The sequence below is a fragment of the Oryzias latipes genome, chromosome 13, assembly GCF_053564925.1.
Source record: "Oryzias latipes strain Hd-rR chromosome 13, Olatipes_Hd-rR_3.1".
In the NCBI taxonomy this organism is placed as follows: Eukaryota; Metazoa; Chordata; class Actinopteri; order Beloniformes; family Adrianichthyidae; genus Oryzias; species Oryzias latipes.
The window spans coordinates 16,098,704-16,123,786 of record NC_136249.1 but is presented as its reverse complement, the minus strand read 5'-3'; the positions used below and the strand labels follow the sequence as shown (position 1 = coordinate 16,123,786).

Genomic DNA, 25,083 nt, shown 5'->3' with positions numbered 1-25,083 from the left:
GCTGCCTGGTCTCAGTGTCCTCATACACACACTTCTCTGTCAGCTGGCTGTCTTAAGGCTGTGCAGGTCCAGAGGTACTTGCAGATTTGCCGCGCTGCTGCAGTTTGCTGCGATGCGTGGGCCACAACGTGACAGATCTGGGTCTCACTGACGTATGACTTGGCCAGCTGACTGCTGATTCCAGGCCATTGTTCACAAATGCTTCGAATTAGTGAATGCTCAAAGAAAGCAAAACGGGACAGATAAATCAGTAGTGAATGGAAAGTGAATCATTCATTATGTGGTTGAACTGTTTCTTATTGTTTTTGTGGGAAAATCAATCTGATCTATCCACACACTGACCTTTTTTTCCTGTTGGAATAATTCACACTAGAGCGTCATGTACAGAGCACTCCACATAAAAACACAATTTCCAAGAAAACCTGAAAGTTTTCAAGACGTTGAAGAACTACCGTACACCAATCACAGTCTTAGTACAAGACAACTGATAAGCCACTTGAATGAGTGGTGAAACATTTTAAAGAAAGAGGACTTTAAGTCCAGACGCCATGACTCAACATTAAGACAAAACAGAGACTTGTTTTAACCCTTTTACACTGACCTAAAGGACAAACGCTTTTTGACTTCCCGCAACTCTTGAACTGTTTATGTGATTGCAAATCAGCTGATTCTGATGTGGAGAAAAGTGGCTTTGCATATCAGATTTACAACAAGTTTCCAACGTAGTGTTGCATATCGCCGCAAAACGTGATATCCTGTGGATTCTGAACTTATTTAGGTGAATTGCAAAAACAGTTGAAGTGTTACGGCGGTTGGAAGGATGTCAACATTGGAGATGTCACCGCCTTGAACTTCTGTGACTCTCCTATCATTTACTCAACCAACCTGAATCAAACAACGTAACATAAAGCGTTGCATGTCGGTCCGAGGCCGCTTTTCTCAGCTGGAATTACGGTTATTAGCTAAACGGTTACAGAGTAACGGTAGTCAAAACACTAGAACTGAAGCTCCAGAGATGTTGTCGGAAACACCCAAATAACATGTGCTCTTTGACATGCCGTTAACTCTTTGAATATTTACGCAACCAAGGGAAATCAGCTGATTCCGATGCAGAAAAAGTGGCTTTGCACCGATGTGCAACAGTTTTCATGAAGCATAAGAAGAATGGTTGAAGAGTTATGATGTCAAAAGATTCAGCACTAAAGTGCCAAAGGGTCATTGCTAAAGCGTTAAGGGGCGTGGCTGTGAAAACCCCTCTGCACTTGAAGTTGGAAATGACTCCAATGACCCGTGACCTTTGACCGAAAAAGAGTGATGCAGCACAAGCCCTTGTCTTTACAAGCCAGAGAAGCAGCTCTTTCTGGACATAAGCAACTGATGGATGAAAGCCATTGCAGTTTCATGGTGTGTGTTAGTGAGGAAATGTCTCGATTGGTGGCATCAGTGTTCCTCGAGTGGTTTTCGTTTTGGATGCACTACACGTTTTCCTTCCAGATGTACCGAGTTCTGCCGACGTCGCAGCTGCACGGAGAGAAAAACTTCCAGAATGTGCTGTCTGCCAGGCAGCAGTCAAAGAGGATTGGAGATTAGCCGGTTTGCAGACATAGTCAGTCGATCAATCAGCCGGAGGGAGGGAATGATGTTGGGGGGTGGGGGGGTGGGGTGAAAAGTGAGAGGGAGTGTGGCTTTTTTTTTCTTTTCCTGTCTTTCTATCCCTTTTAGCCCACGTCGCTTATTTGAGCTCGCCGGTTGCTCGTCGTAGCTCTCCTTCTCTTCCCTCCGTCTTTCTGTCCCTCCCCCATCATCTCGCCTCTTTCCCTCCCTCCTCCCACCCCCGCCCTCCTTCTCTCTCCATACCAAAGCCTGGGGGAGCCAGTGGAGATTAAATGTAGCCTCTATAAGCCAAAGCACATCATGTAGCAGTGTTTCTATGGCCCCTGCTCTGCCTCTCCCCTGCTCTCTGCAGGCCTCTCCTGTTTCTGAGGGGACGCTGTGGGTGTCTGGACCCAGCTGAGGCTCAATGAGAGGACAGAGATGCACACAAAGTCCCGCAACTCCGGATTTTTGGTCTTTTTTTCTCTTATTTCTTGCATGCATGGAGAAGAAAAGAATGGATTTATTTCTGGGCGGACTACAGACGACAGCGAAAGGACTACTTTCTTGCTCCCCCCCCCGCCTCCCCCCCAGCCCCCCCCCCCCCCCCCCCCCCCTTCCCCTGTCTAGTCTGATACAGAGAGGACAGCAGGGCCTCTGGCTGTAAGTGATCACAGCTGTGGGCCAAATTAAATGATGATCTTTCACCTTCATGCAGATGTCTTCCCTCTTAAAAAGGAAGGTTTTCTCAGAAAGGTAAAGGTGATGCGAGGGGGGAGAGTGATATTCTGAAATTCTCCCCTTACCCCGTTTCCTCCTTCACACCTTTTCATGTGACTCACAGAGAAAACAATGTGAGGGAAAAAGGCGAGAAGCAGAGAGCCGAGTAACCCAAGGAGAGATCAGTCGTTTAACTTTGTTAGAGCATTGTGCATTTTTGTGTGTTTGTGTTAATGTGAGACCAAGGCTGTGTGTGTGGATTCTTGTTATTTTCTTACCCGCCTGGCCTCAGGTACAGGTGAACAGTGAGCACAAACTCAGGGAGTTATTAAAAGTGTGCATTTTTGTACACGGCATCTGAGCACAGGTGTGTGTTATTAGATGTGTGGCATTGCAACCCCTCCTTCTGTTCTTTGGTAAGCCTGCATGCTGGCATGCCTTGCTGATTGGCACTGCGGAAAGCCCTGGTTAAGTGAGCTCACTGTCATTTGTCTATCCCACTGCTTTGCCATCGTCCCTCCATCGTGCCTGTCCTGTCTCACCTGGAAGAAGGACTTTGTTTGAGTGTCTGGCTTCAAGGTGAGAGGAAGGATGTGGACTGGTGGATCCAGGAGTGAGTCTGTTGAAGGGGAGGGAGGGCAGGAGCAGAAGTGATAGAGTGAGTGTGCACATGGCTCACTCCGGCTCAGTTCCACCACCCATCCTCATCTAGCTCTTTTGTGTTGTTTCTTGCGATGAGCGTCTGCTCAGTTTCTCTGCAGAAATATCTTTTCTTTTCTCGCTGAAAGTTCCGATTCGGGCTCTTGTTTACTGTTTTTTCTGCCCTCCTCGAGCAGACAGAGCTGTGGACGAGTAACGGGGGCATCGTGGATCTGAAGGGGGGGTGAGTCAACATCAGCCAGCACTTTTTCTTTTAGCCTCCAAAGCTTTAGACCACCATGGCAGTTCGGAAGAGCTACAGAGCTTTGTTATCTGCAGCCGTGGCTCTGAATGATTTTGTTTCACCGTGTGGCAGATGTGGACAGGCGTGCACGTCATGGTGTCAGACGGATTGCAGCTACAGACTACGGTGCACAAATCGATGCGTCCATGCTTGGCTTTTGTTTTGTGCACCGTGAATAATCGGCCAATGGAGATTTTCCGGGCTGCTGCAGGAAACCTGCAGGAGCGGTGGGTGCAGTACCTGATGGCAGGAGGCATTTCTCAACTGCTGTATTGTTCAGCTTTGATGGGGGAGGGGGTTAGGGAGACAGAGAGTTGGAGGGGGAGGCTGGTCAGTGTTGTGTCTGGCTGAGGTTTGCACTTGTTGTATGTCCAGAGCCTGTGCCGGCAGAGGCTGCAACCAGCAGGTACAACAGCCAGCAAAGCGAGTGTGATGTCTGCGAGCTGACGGGCTTCCTCTCCACGCAGGAGATGCTCACATGCTCTGAGCCGTGTCGTAAAGGTGGGAGGTCGTGCTGCGCACTCTCTCGCAGAAGATCTTACCTCTGGAGAGCCGTCAGTTTGAAATTGTGTCTCTCTTCGTCCCTGAGACCCTAACTTGTGACGTTGTTCTTTCATGTCCACGGGTTTGGCTCTCGGGAGCTGAGAGGGATGCACGGCCATCTCCCGCACATTCCTGCCTCCAACAATGGCGATCAGAGTGTGTGGTGTGTGTGTGTGGAGGGGGGGCATGGCACACTAAACTGAGGCGTTCACTGTACCCTCACGTCTCACGCTGGAACACTCGGCTCGCACGCTGTGATGTTCTCGTACATTTCTGTTCCTTCGGGAGAAAACGGTGATGCTTGAAGATGGAAATTAAATGACACGGAATCACGTGACCTGCCGTTTTGTGAGGATGCATTCACCTTCCTGCCTCTGCAACCTCTGATGTCCACGTCAGTCCTTTCAAAAACTATTTTATTTTCTCTAATAGAACACAAACGGCTTTCACTGTTTTTTAAGTAAAATTAGTGAGCAAACCAGCTCAGACAGAAGCTTCCCGCAGCGAGCTCGATGCAAACCCTCACACATTCGTCTGACTGAAGCTGAAAGGTGTTGCTGCAGGTTTCTGGCTCAGAATTCACACTTTCATTCTGTCTGCAGACTATGAGCAGAGAAAGCTCCTCCTGTCTGCGCCATCATTGAGAGCAGCACAGGCTAATGTCGAGAGCGTTACCATGACAGCTCTGTACATCATGTGCTTGACCTCAGCAAAACCCACTGCTAAGTTCAAACTTTCTTTTGTGCAGACTCAAAGAGAATCTGACTCCCAACAACTGCAGGCTGATGCACGAACAGCCAGAGAAGCTAATGGAAATGAGGATTCAGAACTTTACCTTTAGAACTGGATTTACAGAAGGTGTTGGGTTCTTTTGGCTGCTCTGTGAACCTTTCCTTCTGTATTTGACCTTCTCAAATCTATCCATCCAACAGATCAGTCGCTTTATATCTGCCTTTAAAAGGAAGAAACGTTTTACTGTCTGTTTTTCGCTGCTCTGGTTCCTCCTGTGATTTCTGTAAACGAAAATGTGTTGCATTTTTATTGTTCCCTGGTTATTTGAAGCAGTATTTGAATTTGGAAAGACATTTTCAGCACTATGGTGCAGAACCTTAATCTATTTGGATCAAAATACGTTTTTTCTGCACACAGAAAAGCTTGCTTTCGAACCTCCCTTCATGCTTCAGGGTGTTGCGGACATGATCTGTCTCATTGAGACGCACCTCTGTACTGAAGCACTCAAACCAAAACAATGTTAGTTTTCTGCAATTCTGTTCTTTTATTAAAAAAAAAGGTAGTCTGGACAGATTTAAGGATTTAAGGGTCCCTCCAGCGAGGGGCTGCAGGCTGACTCTGCATTGTTAAGCTACTGCTCTGGCTGCCTGAACACCGTGTCCCCAGATTTAAAAAGGGTGAATAACATTTTTTTTCTGTGCCAGGTTTCCATTAGAGCTTCCTGCAGGAGAGCTGCATCTCTTCCAACTGTCCCTGCTTTTGTGGCTTTTCTGATGCCCCTCAGGTGTGCATATGTGTGCAGTGGTTTGCTCCGGCATCACTGTGCAGTAGTGAGGAGCTGTGGATGCTTCAGTCAGTCTGTGCTGCTGGTCAGCGTGTGGCAGCATTCCTCCTGCAGCATCTTGTAACGCGTCTGTGAAGCAGAAGGACTCCAGAAACAAGATGGCGTCTCCGCTCCACGTGGGTGCTCCCCACCCAAACCGGTGCCCTCCACACAAGCCGAAAACTGTTATTTTTTCAATTCCCGCACTCCTATTGCATTCCTATTTGCGATCAAACCTGCAGAGTGTTTGGCTGAATTTCAGATATTTCCATTTTAGAGCAGACTTTGTGTTTTTCACTGTTTTTCTCACACAGTCTGGGCATCGGCTGCGTGCTGTTTTGTCTGCCATCTGGGGTTTCAAAGTATCCCGGTGGGATGGACCTGGGCGCTCCTCCAGTGAGGTTGGATGGTGTCGAGGAGTTAAAGGCCCATGCAAGGCTTCTTTGGACCTGAGGAATAAGTGGCCCGCATCCAGACGTCAATAATCGCAGCGATACAAACGTCACCAGCAGTGTCCGCAGTCACAAACCTGCGCAGAGCAGCACAGAACGCTGCGTTTGTCAGAAACAGAACGTGGGCTCTGCTGCATGTCAGAAAATAGCAGCCTTTTTCAGCCCTCCTTTCTTTTTTTCTCAGTTTTTCCTCAGGACTGTGGCCCTGTTTCATATATTTGAGCATTCCGTGGCTCTGTAGGCTTTCATACTAGGAAGCTGAACAGATGTGAGACTGTACTGAGGTATTACGTCTGGGTTCAAGTTGGCTTCCTCTCTGAGGTTTTTGAAGTCAGTATCAGCTGTCTCTGTCGACATGATGTGAGATTCGTGCTGCAGCTAAGGAGTGATGAGATGAAGATTTTTCGCACAGACATGCAGCTCATGTTGGTATTTTCTTCCATATGTTTGTTGCAAGTCTTTCAGTTGAGAGAAAGTCATTTAGTTTAACTTTTTAAATGTACAACAAAACTGGGAGATGTGATGGATCATTTAAAGTTGTTCACAGCAACTTTCTGACAGTATCTTTATAAAAGAAGAACATTCTTTGTCCTACAATGGAGGAAAGAGCACAGAACTACCAGTCTCAGTGTCCTTGTGGGTTGAAATTCTTGACTGTATCTGAGAACTGGACTGAGTGTGACCTCATCCATAAAACATGGTGTAATTATGGCTCAAACCAAATGAAATTCGCTTATCATTTTTTTGCAAAACAGAGTTTCTATGGCAACCACTCTGGCCAATCAGGAGCGAGCTTGATGGAAGTCCTAATCTCTACCAATTAAAAGCGGACTACACCAAATCTGTCAAACGTTTTGAACATTTGATATGGGGCCAGCAGGCTACACCTTCCTAATCTGATTGGTCATTTCCTAACTTGAATAATTTGAAGTACAGAAAAAATTTTCATTAAAAAAAGAGGATTATCAAGAAGACGATTTAAAAAAAAAAAGTAGCAGAGCAAGAACGGTTATTCTGAAAGGTTATTTTGGGAGTCGGATTGGAGGGTTAAACCATCATCATCCAGGTGTGGGACTACTCATGGGACTTTACCTGAGTTCTCATCTCATTGAGCTCAAATGGTAACAGTTTACCCTTTGCACTCATTTGCATTGAAATATTCAAGAATTGACAAAAAATCCACATTTGTTTAATTAGATTAGACATATGAGCGTCCGGCCTCTGGAAGCTTCAGTTATGAAGCAGTGAATTATGATTCACATTATTCTCTGCAATGCAGTCATTTTTACCCTTTAACTCACTCCACTATTTTTCTTCAGCAAGGCCTTCTGGGAATGCGTCTTTTGGAAAATTTTCATTGTTTCCACTCTGAGCGTTAATGAGTGAACTACAGCAGGCCTATTCTTTTGTTGCAGATTGACCTCTTTATGGTTTTAGACCAAACTAGAAATTTTAAAGCATAATTTTTCCAAATAAACTGTATAAAGCAAAATGGATTGTGTTTTTTGTGTGTGTGTTCCTTTGAGCTCAGAGGATTGATATTATGTGTAACCTGCTAGTAAACCAGCCACTATTACAAAAACAAGATATAAGAAAGAAAATCACTAGTGGGTGTGACATTATGAAAACACCAGCTTGTTATTCTTTAAATCAAAATGACAAAAGGTTACAGATATGATTTAAAAAATACTACAATGCAAATAATTTAAGACAAAGATGAGATGAAAAAACTTTTTCCACAGAACAAAAACTGTTTTAGGAAAGAGAAGAGAGAAAAATGACAAGGATGGCAGGTCTGTGCTTAACGTGTTTGGTGAGGTTATGGAAAAAAATGGAGGGAATTATCAAAATGAATAAAAATGTTAGACAAAAAACGGACAATATACAAACAATCATGACATTGTTTTGAGAGCAGAATGCTTTTCCATCTTTTTTTGTGTTTTATGTGTTTATATTTATCTGTTTATGTGACTAATGATTATGTGTATAATATGTTAAAATGTAAGCATAAAATATAGAAAGATTGGGTTGCAATCAGTAGTTTATCATTTTCTGTTTTTATTTGGTGTTTCAAAATAAAGTGAAATAAAATCTATCAATTTACTTTTTGCTAAAATGTATTCATGATTTTATTGTATTGTGTTTTTGAGAAACATTAAGGTTACTTTTTACTAAAATGTGATATTTACATGCTTAATGAGAAATGCTGAGTCAAGTCGAACACAAGAAAAGCTGGTCTGACACCAAAGCGATGTGTTAACTTTCTCCTGCAGCTTCTCAAGGATCACTTCTTGTTGGCGTGAAGGTGTATTTTTAGCGTTTCAAAGCTCCATCTGAAGTCACCCCACATGTCCTCCATACTGTGTTTTTTTTCCCCTTTACAAATATAAAAAGTGAGACAATCTCTTTAGAGATCAGAACAGAGCTTTGATGCTGTCATTCCTCATGAGTCTCAACCCTTTCTGCTCTCAGATCTATTACTGAACCACCGAGCTTTTGAGGATTGAGATGTTCTTCTGCGTCTTTGGAGCAGTTTTGTTGTTACGTACAAAGTCTGGAGCGAATGCGATGACTTATTTAGGGATAAAGATCTGAGTGACAAAAAACGTTTGTATGATGACTTTAATCGAGTCAGAACCGTCAAAACAGCGGCCTGCTTTATCAAGTAGTTTAGATGAGATGTTTTTATGGGTTAAGACCTCAAACAATCTTCCTGCTGGAATAAATATGGTTGATATTTCATCTGAAATACTGCAGGTATGTTTAAACAACGCATTTATGGTTACTTGTTAGAGGAAAGGGAAAGCAGAAATGTAGAATTGAGCTTTGTGGCGACTCTTCAAGACTTCTGACAGACGATCAAAGGCTTTCTGCTGAAACAGCTTTGTCTTCCTCTCTGTTGCAGACCAATAGAGCAGGTCCTGACTCGTCGGGGAATTCTCCATGAACCTGATAGGAGAACTTCACTGCCGGCAAGTCTCAGCTGCCGAGGCTTTTCAGGCTGCCCATCGAGTCACCTGCAGAATTCACATGAACACCTAGACGCTCATGTCTGCTTAGGTCATTATTCATTTCTCTGTGATTAAAAGTGATTTTAATAAACATAAAGGAGTTTGGTGTTTGTTTGTTTTTAGGATATCTTTATTTCCAGTGATGCATATGTCTATCAGCATGCAGGAGTGAGTCAATAAATAATTCTGTGATCCATGAAGATATTTAGTTTTATAAGGTAGAACATGATATAAACAATACATTTGAAGTGCTGATCCTGCATCTGGATCAGTCCATGCTTCATGCTGTCCCAGCTTCACCCCAGTTTTATTCTTCCATAATTGCTGACTACCTAAAACTTTTTTTTTGATTGCCACAGTTTGCCTTATCCCTTGTGCTATCCTAGGCACTTTAACATTGGGGTATAACCTGAATTTATACCCCAAATTAGTCAACATTTTTCTGAATATCATCCTGATAAAAGCTGGTGTCTGATCAACCCTTGTGGTATCTTAGATGACCCCACCCTTACATTAACGTGTTCTCCCTACCATGACAAAGGTGGATAAAGGTGGAAAGATTTCATGTAATCCATGGACTCAGTGAAGATCACAAATAATTGAAGAAAAAAGTTCAGCGCACTGTCTAGTGGGTCTAGATGACCCAACTCCCAACGGTAAAGTGCCTAGGATAGCACAAGGGTTACGATGGAACAGTCCGTTGATGTTATAGGCTTAAATGGATTTAAGCAGTAACATACAGCTACAATTACATCTAAAATCCATGCATTTTATACCCCAAGATGTTTATCAATTATTTCTTTAATAAACCGGTTTTTCAGCACAGCCTTTTCATGAGATTTATGTATTAAAAAAAGAAAAAAAACTTATTGTAACATTTGTGTTTTGGTAGCTTTTATTGTAAACATCCTTGTAGATCAAGCAACATGATGCAGCAGACATGAATCCCCCAACAAAATCTACTTACTTTCGTGTTTGTTGTTTGTTCTTGCTCAAAGTGGAGTTTTAACTTTTAAAAGCAACATTTGAGTATTTTGCTAAGTTTTTCATTTGTGTAGCTGCATTAAGAAAAGATTTTTAAAGTTTCTTGTCAGATTCTTCCTGTGTCAGCTGAAATGTCTTCCTCTGTCTTAGACTAACATTCCTTCGCTGAACGTCAACAATGAGACTTTGTTTAAATGAAAGTAAAATGTTTTCCAGTTTGTTGCGGAGGAATTTTATTGTGTAAAAAAAAAATACTGGGTACAAGACTGTGTTGTACATTTTCTTACACGCTATTTTCGGTCGAAAAATATATTATATTTTTCCTTCATAAATGGTAGACTTCTAATTAATTGCAAACTTGGATATTCTTTTTGTTTTCTCTGCTGGTTCAGCTCACCTGAGCAACAGAAACGTGATGTTCTGCAACAGAAGAAGAAACTTTTATTCACTGGACTTAACCAAAGTCATCTGGTTTTCCTCTTACAGATTTAGGCTATTTTTCAAAGTTGAATATCAAAAATACAAAATTAAACTGAGCAGAAATTGTTCGTACTTTTGCATTATTGTTTTACTGTTATAATTATAGATATATTTCAAAGTGAAATTGTGAGATCTGAATATTCAGTGTAATTTTGCTCTATTCCATGAAAAAGTGGAGAACCGGTTTCTTATTACAAATTAGGTAAAATGCAGTTTTCTGTCATCCTGACTATTTAAGGTAAGGTCTACTGCAGATTATGTTTTTTTTACTTATGTTTGATTATGTTTTTTTAAATAATTATAAACAGGAAAAGGTTTTAATGAATTTGTATTTTTATGACTGCAGGGCTGTCCTCTTCCACAAATAAAAGAAACTATTTGCTTCATAACTCAGCAAGTTCTGCTTGAAATTCAAAGTCAATTATTAATAAAATTAAAAGTTTTTAAAATTAAAAAAATAACAGATGTTTACCAAACTGATTAACGTCAAACATAGAAAAAAAGTAGAGGAGAACATAAAGAGAAAACATAAATTAAAAAGAGCTGAACATCTTTTTTGACTCTAATATGAGACACTAGCAGAATCCTCTGATACTGAAATTGTTTTTCATTTTTTTCACTAATATATGTTTCTGTTTGAATCACATTTGAGCTTTTATTGTTTTGTTAATTAAAAAATGTGTAATCATCATTTTTTTAATTGCTCACCACGAACTTACACAAACAACCAATATGTGTTTTTAACTCTTAACTTTGGTTCAATGCAAAGGATAAAATGGAAGTGGAACAAAATGTTCATGTTTTTAAAAATGTTTTATAATACAATGCCCCAAGATGATTCAACAACTATTTAACAATATTTTTAAACTGAAGATAAAGTATAGCTGTGAATTATGCAGATCATCCCGTTAAAAAACCCAAACCAGAATTTAAAACACAGGAGAGGCTCAGATAAAAATTATAGTCCATGAAAATATCAAATGCAGGTTTTTATGATGTCACAACAAAAATATTTAACTTCATAAACATGAAAAAATGGTTCTTGATAATATTATCTTGGAACAGGTTGAGAAGTCTCAATTATTTTTGACACAAGGCTGTTTACATTTAAGTGATACAAAGTAACTTAGAAAAAATACCAAAAAAGATGATTGAACCCACGAAAGAATTGTAAATACTGAAACAAACACATAAGCAGAAACTTCAATGTAGAAAGTGAAGCTATGCTTTGTAATGACTTTGTTTGCTCCAGCGCAGTTCTGTCCCCGTTCGTCTGTCTCCTACACACACTCAAATCCACGCTGAGATCTGCTCACAGGCAGCAGCTCTGCAAACAGAAGTAGGCCAAAAGCCATGTGAGGACAGAGCCGGGGAGACGAACAGGGAAACGCAGGGTGATCGCTCAGCGGGTGGCTGCAGAACACAGACGCCAAGCAGAGGCCTTTCAGTTTAGACCTTAGGTTCATCCCAGCCTCGTTTTTCTTTAGCCTCTCTGCAAATTAATGTAGAACCTGAATAAATTATTCAGGCCTTTGAATTTTAAACATGTTGTCTTTTTTGCAACATGACTTATTTTAGAGCTCAACTATTTTCCTTTTTCCCCCTTTATTTTTCCCAAAAGTTTCTTGCAACATGATTAGTTATCAAATCCATGTCAACTTTTATAGAAGAAAATGTCAGCATGTTTCCCTGATCAAAAGAATATTTGAAACAAATAAAGATGTCAAAATTCAAAACCTTTTTACGCACACACAAGATGTCCGCCAAAAACAAATCCACTATATTTCTTTGTGTTTTCTGCATTTTTATGCACTATTTTTAACATTACCAACAAGAGCCATACAACATTGAGATGTAAACTCAGATTATTTTTTACAACTTTGCAATTTTTACTAATAATTAAACTTTGAAATAGTTATTTTTGATTCATATTTATATTTTTAGCTTCGTTTTTAGATATATGTTTTGATTATTTAACACATTATTTCTACAATAAACCAGAGAGTGCACAAAATCTAGATTCCGAGTAGAATAATTGATCTGATTGTACCACAAAAATCACAAAAAATTGCCATCAAACTGTTTTTCAGTTGTTACAACAGACATCAAAAAGTACAAAGACATAATACAGGTGTGTAAATCCCCCCCAAAAAGGCAATGACAAGGTCAAAAAAAAAAAAAACGTGAAGCTCCACAAAACTGTTTTCAATGTTCCAAGATTATATTCAAGGAGAATCACAAGTATGTGTCATAACTCTTGTTATGTTTTTTAAAACCCAAATTTTCAAAACTAAATTTTTTTTTGCATTTTCTCAATAAATGTCGAAGGAAATGTAATGGTAGGTCGACATCATTCGTATGTTAACCCCTTGTGCTATCTTAGATGACCCCACCCTTACATTGACGTGTTCTCCCTACCATGATAAAGGTGGATAAAGGTGGAGAGGATTTAATAATAATAATAATAATAATAATAATAATAATTTATACTTTATTTATCCCACAATGGGGAAATTCTTCTCCGCATTTTGGCCCATCCCCTGGGGGGGGGAGGGCGGTGGGCTGTAGGCTAGCCACGCCAGGGGGGCAACAGCTGGCTGGGGAGGGCAGGGATTGATTCGCCAACCCTTCGGTTGTTGGACGACCTGCTCTACCGCCTGAGCTAAGATGCCGCCCATTCCATGTAGTCCATGGACACCAGTGAAGATCACAAATCATTGAAGAAAAAAGGTTCAGCTCACTGTTTAGTGGGTCTAGATGACCCCACTCCCAATGTTAAAGATATCACGAGGGTTACAGTGACAGTTCACAATCACCATTGAGTTCAGAGACTACTGAGGGTTAATTAATGAACTGAATTCATGCTTTGTTCATGGAAGTCATATTTTTGTTCTTTACGTGTTATGCAGGAAATCTCCCTTTTTTAAAATCATCTATTTTTAAAATCATCTAATCTGCTTCTTTGTAAGTTTTACCTTAAATTGGTCAAATATCTTATTTTGCTTCATCTCAACAAAGTCCAGACAAACGTTTGTTTTTTAACACACAGATGAATAATCATAAACTGTTTTATGTAATTTAATAGAGATATATAAGGCATGTCCCTGGCAATGAATGTTGAATAAATAACTGTTTACTTTCTGATCACATGTTGTATTATTTTATTAATCAGTGAAAAATAGTTTTTGACTACATGGAGCAATTATTGATCATCCTACCAACAGAAATATTGTTTTTAAACAACTGTTGAAATGTTTTCTAAGTAAAGGTTTTTTTTGTTATTTTACTGTTTACTACTAAAGTGGATTTAAATATGTTGTTATCACATTTATTTCTAAAAATAAGAGAGGAAGCAGTCAGTAGCTGCTGAAATTATTGTAAACAAAAAATACATATAAAATACCTACAGATAATTTGTATCTTATGTCTGTATGAAAAGAATTTAAAATTGTGCTCACGATCAACTCGTTTATTTATTTGCTTTCTGGCTGTTTAATCCTAGATGTCTTTTGGGGGGGTTTGTTCTTTTTTTTGTTACGTACATGTTTCTCTAATATAGAAAAAACTAAGCACCATATCCTAACCTTAAACTTCCTGCTGGAACTTCTGCAGGACCTCAGTCTAAAAAAACAGCATCTATGTAGAAAGATTATCATTTTCTGCTTTTAAGCTTTTGACAAAACAATATACTGTAAAACAATGCTTGAAATTCCTTAAACTAGAAGTCAAAATGCTGTTTTTTAAACCATTAATTTACAGTTTGTTTTTTTAAATAGAATAAAGGTTTTGCAGACAAAATCAAATGAAATACACAGAAATGTTCAGCATCAACATAATTATTTCTGTCAAGAATTTTTGGTTTTAATGCATCAGCTGAACCCTTTTTACTTGATGCTAAATATCACAGATTTTGTAAGTAAAAAAAGTATGAAAGTATTAAAAATTTTTGTGTGAAAAGCAGGAAAGTCCTTATAGTAGAAAATCGTCGTGTCGGCTGGGTTCTCTTTGTTTAACCTGAATCACAGGAAGGTTTTTCATGCATGTCTGTGCTGGCTTCCACTCCCCGTCATGGACGCAAACTCCTCTGCTTACTGGGATTGGCATTGCTAAACTAATGCACTCTATGGAGTCATCATTTTTTTAGTGGCAATCAGAATTTTTCTCCAGCAGAAGTGTTTACCTCTCCAAAACCAAAAATATAATAAACGATGAAGTCAGGTTTAAAGTTACAAACTGAAGCATAAACATCACTGCATTCATGAGAACACATGCCTGTCAAGTTATCCGTCATGTTCTGCTGGACTTTTCTTCCTGTGATTTTGTGTCAAAGTTGGAGCTTTGTGGAAGTTTCAAAAGCGGGAGCGCAGAGCGAAGGACAACCAAGATTTAACCCTTGTGCTATCTTAGATGACCCCACCCTCACTTTGATGTGTTCTCCCTACCATGACAGAAGTGTATAAAGGTGGAAAGATTTCATGTAATCCATGGACACCAGTGAAGATCAGAAATCATTGAAGAAAAAAGGTTCAGAGCACTGTCTAGTGGGTCTAAATGACCCAACTCCCAATGTTAAAGTGCCTAGGATACCACAAGGTATACACTGATTACATGAAATGCTGCAAAAAAATAAAGAGGCAAAAACAAACATCAGCACTTTTTATGATCCACAGAAGACAATGCGGTAAAATAACCCGATAATGGCTAATTGTTGCACATGCTTTCCAGAATGACACTGATTGTGCTTGTGCGGGGTGGGAGGGCACATCTTTCTTTGTGTGATGTTTATTTGTTTGTTTTTTAAATCCTTCACAGAAATTGGAGGATAAACAATATTCCTGTAAATAGTCATATCATCCTGGAGGCTGATTGAGAACAATTTCAAACTTTTGTTTTCAGTCTGTCAAAGGTCACATCATGTGAGATGTTTGCAAGCTCGGAAAAGTGTCAATAATTTAGATGCATTCAAACAAACCAAAAAACTGGTAGTATATTTTTAGGTCCAACTGAGTCTGTTTGTCCTTACTACTAATAGTTTTTGGTCGTATAAGGAAGTCGCACTTCATTTCTTCATCCGTGTCACAAAAAGAATTTTCCTCATAACTAAACACATTCCAGGAGGTTGTCACCTTTGTGATCATCTTTGGGGACTGTTTAACCTTCTGTCTTTTTGTTTTCATGCAGCACTTGAGCACACAACCTGGAAGTGTGGTGATCTCTGAGCAGTTCAGTGTTTCATCTCGACCAACTCAGTGGCCTGTGGATTATTGTCTGCCCTAAAATTGGAAGGTTGTGGGTTAATGTGGAGTCCATAGTTAAGTCATATCTAAGATTATAAATGGGACCCAAAGCCCCCACCTTGCTTGGATCCATCTTGACTGGATGGATGGATGGATGGATGGATGGATGGATGGATGGATGGATGGATGGATGGATGGATGGATGGATGGATGGATGGATGGATGGATAGATGGATGGATGGCTGGATGGATGGCTGGATGGATGGATGGAGGGGTGGATGGATGGATGGATGGATGGATGGATGGATGGATGGATGGATGGATGGATGGATGGATGGATGGATGGATGGGTGGATGGATGGATGGATGGGTGGATAGATGGATGGATGGATGGATGGATGGATGGATGGATGGATGGATGGATGGATGGATGGATGGATGGATGGATGGATGGATGGATGGATGGATGGGTGGATGGATGGATGGATGGATGGATGGATGGATGGATGGATGGATGGATGGATGGATGGATGGATGGATGGATGGATGGGTGGGTGGTTGAGTGGATGGGAAGGGGGTGTTAATGGCAGTCCCCCATTCATCTTATTCACAAATTCTAAGATGATGTGTGTTGCAAAGACGAGATTCAGTGAAAAAAGGGAATTTGTACTGAGAGTAGCATGCAAGGAGAAAGAACTACGTAGCAGATGTAACCTCTTTCTCTTACTGTAACCCTTTAAAACTCAACCTTTAGCTACATTCTTTGCATTGTTTTGACTAGCATAACTCTTCAACTGTTTACGTAATTAATGCAGATTCAGCTGATTCTGTTGTGGAGGGAAGCAGTTTTTCATTCATTCATTTCTCTTGTAGAATCAGATTATTCACAGTGATCACGGAAACAGTTGAAGAATTACGGTACGTCACAGAGCGTGACTTATTTTAGTATCAACGACAGTTATTCCCAGACGCGCTGTGTCACATAGTCATGTGACTTCAGTCAATCGTCCATTGATAAACTTCGTTTACTCTTAAGTTGAATTCTTGCTTTGTGGAGCACTTTGCCACAGCATAGATTCTTTGTACCAGAGCAGTTTCTCCAGATGTAATCTTGAAAACACTTGTTCCTACTTTCCCATGAAGATACATTTCCCCCTTCCTTCTCTTTCTTTTTTTCTTTCTTTCCTGCTTTCTTTCCTTTCCCTCCTCCTCTTCAGGAGTTGCAGAGGCTCCTCTGGATCCTAAACTCAGCATTCATTCCAGCTCATTCCTGAAATAATGAAACTAATGATGCCCATTCGCTGCTGCTGGTCATGCCAGAACAAACCCGCTGACCTTGACGGGGTTTGTCTTTGCATGTCAGTTACCCGAGGAAGGAAAGAGATATTTTGATCAAATTCTTCCTACTTTTTACTTTCTATGTGCAGTTTTGTCTTTCCTACCAGCAGACAAAAGAACTTTTTATGAAAACTCACATTCAAACACTAGTTATGAATTCACGGACGACAGCTTGTGGAAGTTGAGAGGCGATATTTTCCAAGCTCAAGCGGCAGAAGTATCCATTTCAAACTGGAATGACTGCTTCCTGCACAATAATCGTTTCCACCTTGTAACACACAACAGCGTCGCCTCGATTCTCTCAGATATCACTCTACAGAAAGTACACACCGTACTGTCAGTGTTACATTTAATATCCCCACATGCAAGGGAAGGGTGAAAACGCCTCCATCCATGATCAAACAGGCTGTTTTACTCTAAACTTTAAAAGTTTCTGTCTTTAAGACAGTTTTCTAGTGCCAATTCAAAACTTAAATACCAAGATCAGGCCTTGACACCATTTTCTATAATCTTGAAACTGAATGAGCTCTCCAAATATATAGAACCACAGATGCTCCAAAAGAGATTTTTAAGAAGTGAACTTCTGACCAAAGATACTGGGTTGTTCTAATCAGTGTGTTTGTGTTGAAAGTCTGCACTTTTTTGCACCTTAGGAAAATTATCTGCTGTTGGGTCCTAACAGATGCAGCCTTCCTTAACAACCTTTTAATCTCGTTAGAGTTACTAGCAACCGCAACATCTTGCAGAAAAAAAAAAGACCTTAATTACTTGCACTCGTACGGGGGCGTTGACCCTAACGGACACTGAGGGTTTTTAGGTTGTCCGGGCCTGTAGGGGGAGGTAGAGAGGAGCTGCTTCATCGTAAGGGTAGCGCAAGTGTGTCTTGCAGTTCCCTTGGGGTTCGGATGGCCAGCCTCAAAGGTCGTCATGAAAATGGAACATACCATTGTCTTGCATGTGGTAAGTGTACCATGAAGTATTCGTAAGGCTAATGGAAGTTACACGCACTTGTGACGCTGGAGATGCTTTTGCACGGCATCATAAGCCACACTGTAGTTGTTTGTAAGGTGTGAGTACTGGCCCCTTACTGAGCATGCGCAAATGCTGCACGCACGAGTGTGCATGTGATACATAAGTCCCCAAAGGACGTCCGTAGAGTGTCAACAAATTACACTCTGACTGTCTAATTTCCTTTTTACCAACAGTCAAGCTGCAAACAAGGAGTGCACACTTATTACATGAACAGCACTAACGGGCATTACGTGTTTGTTTGAACCTGAATTTACACTGGCCTGTCAGCAGCGGTCTCCGTTGCATTCCGTGAGGAGTCCGTCTCACAACAGAAGTTTTTTATTTTATAACCCGGACCTTTTTTTGGTTCCCCGGCTTTTTGCTGTGATATTGACGCATAAACAGCCTGGAAAAAGAACCTATGCGTAAAGCTGGCAGTGCAGTCTTGAGGTACGGACGTGGAACGTAGACATGACGGAGGCGATGTAAACATTCTGACCGATTAATTAAAGTTTTATTTTTTTGTCAAAGAAACGCACTGCAGATGGACCAGCGGAAATCAGCCTTAAGTGTTCACTATGACCTGTTGGCCGCAGCATTCCAGGGTAAAAAAATGAGCATAAACATTTTTTTTTGTAAGACCTTTATGTTTTATGTGGGCCACCTGCGTGCCCCGTACAGGTTTGACCCTTTTTCACTCTCAAACAGCCTGTATCCACCCATAAGGGCATTTGGGACTAAGGCTTAACATATTTAAAAGCATTTTAAAGTCAGGTGGAGCAGTGACCAGGAGCAGAAGTAAAAATCTCTGATCTGAATACCACATATACAGTTCCCGCCTTGTCCAGCTATGTGTTTACGGATCCTTGAGAAATTAGAAAAGCACTATATAAGTATTCACCATTTACCATTTATGGAAATTAAATAACATCTCCGTCCCTCAATAAAATGTCGATATGTATATGTTCAGATTAAAATCCATTGAACAGAAACCGAAAAACTACTGACAGAAAACGCTTGCGCCTTACTGCAACCATCATAGACAGAAACGTAACTCTCTTTCTTGTGATTTTTCACGGATAAAACTTCAACAGCTATGTTTTTGTCTGACTTAATATATGAATAATAACAGACATGATCTCGCTTTGTTCAGTAGAAAAAACAAACTTCTCTTCTCTGTGTTTTTCTTTCAACTCAAAAATCAGATCTCAGGTGAATTGAAATGAGACCATGGGACTCAGAAGCTACTACTGGGGGTAGATGGATTCCCAGAGTCCAAACTTCACCTGCTGTTTGAGAGCTGTTTGTGTGGGCTCACACGATATCTTCTTTGGGTCTGGAGAAGCATTCAGATGATGAAGCTGGGTGCTTTTAGCTCTCCTTTTGCACTTACAGGGGTGTTATGATGGTGAAGCTAAACTGATGTTGACATCAGTGAGATCAAGCAGAAGGTCTCACTTACATGGCTCTTTGCTTCACCTCATCACCTCTGAACTGCTCAAACACAGCAGATCTGCCCAGCTTCTTACACTCCTACTATCTTCATGACCCCTGTTGAAGTCAGATTCCCTCATATGGCTGTTGCCATAGAAACCACAAAGCAGATTCTGCCTTTCCTCTCTTTTCATTTTCTCCCAGGGAAACAAGTGAGTATCTTATTGTTCAGTTTTTCTGATTTCCTGCAGGATACTTTTGTGCATCCTTCCCTTCATCTCCCCACTCATTCAACCCCTCCAGCTGCCCCTCTTTAAGGCCTAATCTTGCTCAGCTGCAGACAGCTTCACATGCAGGAAGCAGGGTCGTGTTGAGTTTACGTTTGTGTGTTTGCACGACGTCTTCTCAAGAGATGGCACGAATTATGCCTGTTCTGAGACGCCCACTCAGGCCACCTGCAAACTTAACCTCTAAAAGCTTCAACACGCTCCTTCTCCAGTTCCCTGAGCCCAGTACTGCCTGATGGGATTCATGTCACTGGTAAGTTTTAGGAAGAGCTTTGAGTGTTCCTTCCAGCAGCACATTTCGTACCATCAAAGCATGGATTAAAACTTTTTTTTTCTCCGTCTGCTGATGGAGGAGCAGCTTTGGTTGTTGGAAGATTTAAGCCTATTAGCTTCATGAGCAAGGGAAGTGAGGTTTCGACTGATGTGTGCAAGACTTCAAAGTTAGTTTAATCTGTCAGTACACATGCTCTGTACAGGCTATTTGTACTGCAGGAGCCATGTTTTACCGAGCCACTTCCTCGAGCCGCCCCGCCATACCTCCGGGGTTTCTGTTTGTCAGGGTGTGGAGGTGCTGAGGTGGCTTTTTCTGTGCTTCAGCAAACAGGATCCACGAACCAATAGGAGCCATGAGAGCACACCACTATTCCACTGCATCTCAATATGATAACTACTGCATCATGTTCTTCTATACTGTCTTAGTTCAGATAGACAGACTTTACCTCTTTCTAGAAAAGCGCTGAGGCCGGCAGTGCAATTTCTTCTTTTGTGTTTACACTCATGCTCACCACAAAGAGCAGATGTTGACATGATTGATGGCCATGATTATGGAATGAATATGCAACCCTGTAACATAACTGTGAGTCATCTGTGCTTTCCAAGAACCTTTAATGGTGTCTTTTATGAGACATATGGAGCTTTAGTGTAGATGAAAGTGAAGATTTAGACTCATGTTTAATTTCATCTTAATTTAAAAACGCAGATTGAGATTGTAAACGCCATTTTACGATTTTTAAAATTATATATGAATTTATTTTTGTTTCATTGATTTTATTTGTTTTGGAGACACATTGAATGCATAAATACCTGTTGTTTAGCTTAGAAACGTAAGCATGAACAAGATGCTTTGCCGTTCATGATTTTGTTGGTTTTAAAATACAATAGACAGAGGATCAACACGGTTATTTTATCATGTGCAGGGACTTAGAAATGAGAATGTATGTCATCCAGGCTTTAAGAAAAAGATAAAATTATAAGTCAAAGAAAGGAACAGAAAAGAAGTTTAATCTTTACAAAGGTTGAATTTGTGATGTGGAAAATATGCTGGGCAGGCCACAAGTTCCCTATTTCACTCCATTCTGATACACTTGTAGACGACCAGATCCGTGTACGTCTTTGTTTTCCTTGTCTGAGCTGGAATCTGGCTCAAAACTGCTGGGCTGGATAGCTCCAATATTGTCGCCATTTTTTTTGCACCAGTAATGTTAGGACGGGGTTATGAGGAGCTGGGAACTAGCGAGAGAGCATGTAAACAGATTAGTGATGGGAAATGGGGTCGTGCTTACTCCATGCCAACAGTCCCGCCCACAACTCAGAGGTGAATTTCTAATGAACCACTGGCGCTCTGCAGACGATATATCCAAAAAAACAACACAGGTTATTTTATTTTGACTTAAAAGGACATTATTATAACTTCCTAGGCCTGGTTTCAACATAACGTATACAAATTTCTAAATCAAACATAGCACAGATTTGTAAAAAGCAAGATCATTAGGCTAAATTTCCTTTTTTTCCAATCCAGAAAATCCAAATGAATCCAATAAATAAGAAAATATTGTAACAGGAACCCATTTTTTTTTCATTTTTAAATGTTGATATTTTATATGTATATATTTGGATAGCCAATATTTCTTTATCAATATTTCATATCATAACATTTTATTAATTATTAATAATACTTCATATACTCTGCATAGTTCCTGTGATGTTTCTTTGACTGTTCAACATTCTTTGATGAAATCAAAGGTTGGAACTTCAAAGCTTCAAAGTGTCGATGTCTGTGGTTTTTCACCTTATGGTCTTTGCTCCACAACTCAAAGAACTACAGTTAAGGATTTCCTTAAATTTCCTGGATGATGGGACGATATGCTTCTAACTTATGATGACAATGAATCCATTTTTTTTATGTGCACGTGAGTTTAAAAGCCACTGTGGCTGGGAATGCTGTCTGTGTGGCAGCTGGCCCCTTTGATCTTAACCTTCCCCTTGTCTATTGTCAAAAGAAAAACCCCTGAGAGGAAAAAGTGTTTGCACTGGAGGAGAAAAAGAACGCTGCAGAGAAAGAAGGAAAAAAAGCGGGTAAGAAGAAGACGGAGCACAGAGGTGAGGACCACTGAAGTGTGAAGAGTGTGCAGCTTTCTCCCACATTGCTTTCCCTTTAAAGAATGCCTTTATGTGTGTGGGGAGTGGGAGAAGGAGCAGGGCTTTGCTCGCTGCTCCTTCATATAGGAAGCTGGTTCCCACAGGCCGAACAATACGTCAGCCAAGTGGAGCAGCATTGTCTGGGGGGAGGATTTTGTGGAACTGAAACTAAAACACCATACATTGGCTGCTTATGGCTGCGGGGGACATTAAAGCTCTATAGTACAGAGGGAGGCTGATGTGGCTTTCACAGGATCTTTGCTAACTCAAGCATATTAAAGTCACCAAAAGTAATGAGTTCAAACTGCAGAACCATGTCCCTGACTCACATTTTTCTGGAGCTGTAGTCAGGCAAAAAGGTGAACGGTTTGCTGTTAATTTTCATTTTCTCTGAACTGGAAATTCAATTAAATGACCACGAGCCCACTAAAGATTTATCATGCTTCAAAGGAAGATATCCCCTTTCTGCAGGTCTGGACTGGCTGATTGGAAAGTTTGGTAGATGTCCATGTGGGTCTGTTAGGCTCAGTAACTGTATATGAGAACTTGACTGAGTGACTCCTCCCTCCTGGGGTTCCAAACAGGAAGTACCTGTTGGCTCCAAGAAGCTAAAGTACCATAGGCTTCTACAGAGTCATAAACAGCTATGCCACTGTCTTTCTATTTGTCAGAATAACCCATTTTGATCTGCTACCTTTTTTTAACATGTTCTTCATAATTCTCGTTTTTTTTCATATTTTTGTCTGTAGTGCAAATTCTAAATTAAGCAATCAGATGCCGAAATAAAAGTAGGTGGGGCCTGTTGGCCCAATGTCCAACTTTCAAAGCATTTGATTGACAGATTTAGTGGGGCCTGCTTTCAAGTGGTAGTGGTATGATCTTCCAACAAACTCAATTCTGATAGATAAGAGTGTTTGCCATAGACCCTCAGACTGACTCAGACCAATCACTGCTTACTCACGAGGACTGGCTCTGAACATGGCTGTGTCTGAATTGCAAACATGGCAACTGAAATGACTACATTTGGTTGGAGCTGAAAGAAATCAATTTTCTATGGGTGAAGTAGCACTCACTCACTCCAGTTCTCGTTTACAGTCAATTATTTGCAGCATTTAAAAGATGAAGACCTGAGCAATGCAGCAACCTCTGACCAGGAACAGCCTTCATGGATCAGCTGAAACGAGTCTGTCTGGATTCTGAAGGGGAGGCAGAGTCGCAGTTAAGTTCACATCTCAAGACTAAAACAGTATTTTAGATAATAAAAAAGAGGATCAAATCACATCTGACAATAAATGAAATGATGAAATCAATAAAGTGATTCTTTATTGTGGCGCTTCAAATATCTTGATTTACTGTTTTTTAAACTTTTAAGAACTTTTGCAGAAAAGTATTTTTCTTTCCTATCTTGCTCCTCCCCTCCAGCAAATCATTCTCCACCTAACCTTCTCCTCATGCATCCTCCTTGCTCTAACATGAGCTGTTCCTCTGATGCATTCATTCCATTCATCTCAAAGATAACCTCAATATCTTCCTCTCAGCTTCCTCCAGCTCTGCCTCCTGTCTTTTTCTCATTGTCTCTAACCTAACAACATACCTGCTCTTACAACAGTCTTCTACACCTTTCCTTTCACTCTTGATTAAAAATCTTTGGTCACAGTGCACACCAGATCCAACCTGCTCTCCATTGCTCTGGACAGTTGATCCTAAGTCCTTGAAGACTTCACCTTCTTCACCACATTGAAACCACCACCTTACAGTCTCAGGTTGGACACTTTACCAAAAGGCCACTAAGCTGGTCTTTTGCATCAGCACAATGGTTTGTGTTCCGTTGTGTTTGAATTTCTGTGCAGAAAAATAAGTACCTGAGGCTCATTTAACCCTTGTGCTATCCTAGGCACTTTAACATTGGGAGTTGGGTCATCTAGACCCACCAGACAGTGCTCTGAACCTTTTTTCTTCAATGATTTGTGATCTTCACTGGTGTCCATGGATCACATGAAATCTTTCCACCTATATCCACCTTTGTCATGGTAGGGAGGACACGTCAATGTAAGGGTGGGGTCATCTAAGATAGCACAAGGGTTAAGAGATTTACTTAACTTTTAGGCCTGACATTTCTCAGGTTCAAGTACAAACAGAGAATTGGATGAATGTGCAATGTGCACCGTAATCTTACCTGTCACAACAACCCTATACTGTTAGCTTTACTTTGACTCTAGACCACACAAGTGTAGAGAGAAATTCGCCTCGCTCTGTGACTACAAAACAAGTCCACTTTTCCCCATTGTAGGTCATGCTAGTAAGTTTCTATGAGGAGTTTGTGGTCAAAAGCTCTGTGTGCTTTACTTTGCATCATGATCAGAATTATGAGCTCTCATCAGTTAGGGCTGCTCTTTAGGTTTCAGCTTGTTTAGGTGAAGAACCGTGTGCTTCAAAATATTTTATGAATAAAGAGTCTTTCTCCGAAAAACCCTTAAACTCCCACTTTGATCATATTTTGATCTTTTGTCAAAAAGTTCCCAGTGGTCTTTTAATTATGATTATGTCATTTTTATCTCAAATGAAAGAAACCTGTGTCGTTTTCTGGAACATAGTTTCTGCAGAGCAGCAGAAGTTTGGTACAATTTTATCTCTGAGTTCTGGGCGGGACTGTGGGTGAGGAGCGATCCCACCCCCTTTCCCGTTGCTGAGAGCTCATATCAGGGAGCCTGTGGCCCACCCGGCGTATTTTCTACATCACAAATATAATCTTTTTTAAATGGCATTTTTTCGTCTGCTCCTGATTCAAAACCATTTAAATAAAGAAATACTCAGAAATGCAATTTAAGCTTAATACGTGTCCTCCGTCTTCAGAAAAATGCTACAAGAACGTGTTAAAAAGACCAAAAATTCCATTTTCATCTGTGTGGGTCCTAAAAAAGGGATTTCTGAATGACTGGCAGCTCCAAGAATGGGTTTAAAGGAAGATGTATGTGACACATACTTACAGGCTTTCATGAGGACGTGTCGCTCTTTTTCTTACATTTTATCCTCACTGTTTGACTCACAGCTGGATCAAAGGTGAGCTACAGCCATCC

The 25,083-nt window shown here is 40.6% G+C and overlaps 2 long non-coding RNA genes and 1 other non-coding gene across 4 annotated transcripts in view; 2 read left to right on the top strand and 1 right to left on the bottom strand.

Annotated features, from left to right (window-relative positions):
* LOC105355476 (uncharacterized) overlaps positions 1–11,402 on the top strand; it is a 24,935-nt gene extending 13,533 nt beyond the window's left edge. For both annotated transcript variants that reach the window (XR_909873.4, XR_013647099.1), the window contains one exon: positions 8,712–11,402. This is a non-coding gene — a long non-coding RNA (uncharacterized LOC105355476). The remainder of the gene's footprint in view (positions 1–8,711) is intronic.
* mir125c (microRNA mir-125c) lies at positions 3,814–3,920 on the top strand. The gene has a single exon (NR_107157.1). It is a non-coding gene; the product is annotated as a microRNA mir-125c (primary transcript).
* Positions 3,900–25,083, bottom strand: LOC144981452 (uncharacterized). Its single transcript, XR_013647101.1, has 2 exons — positions 24,994–25,083; positions 3,900–11,773 (listed from the first exon to the last, which is right to left on the bottom strand). It is a non-coding gene; the product is annotated as an uncharacterized LOC144981452 (long non-coding RNA).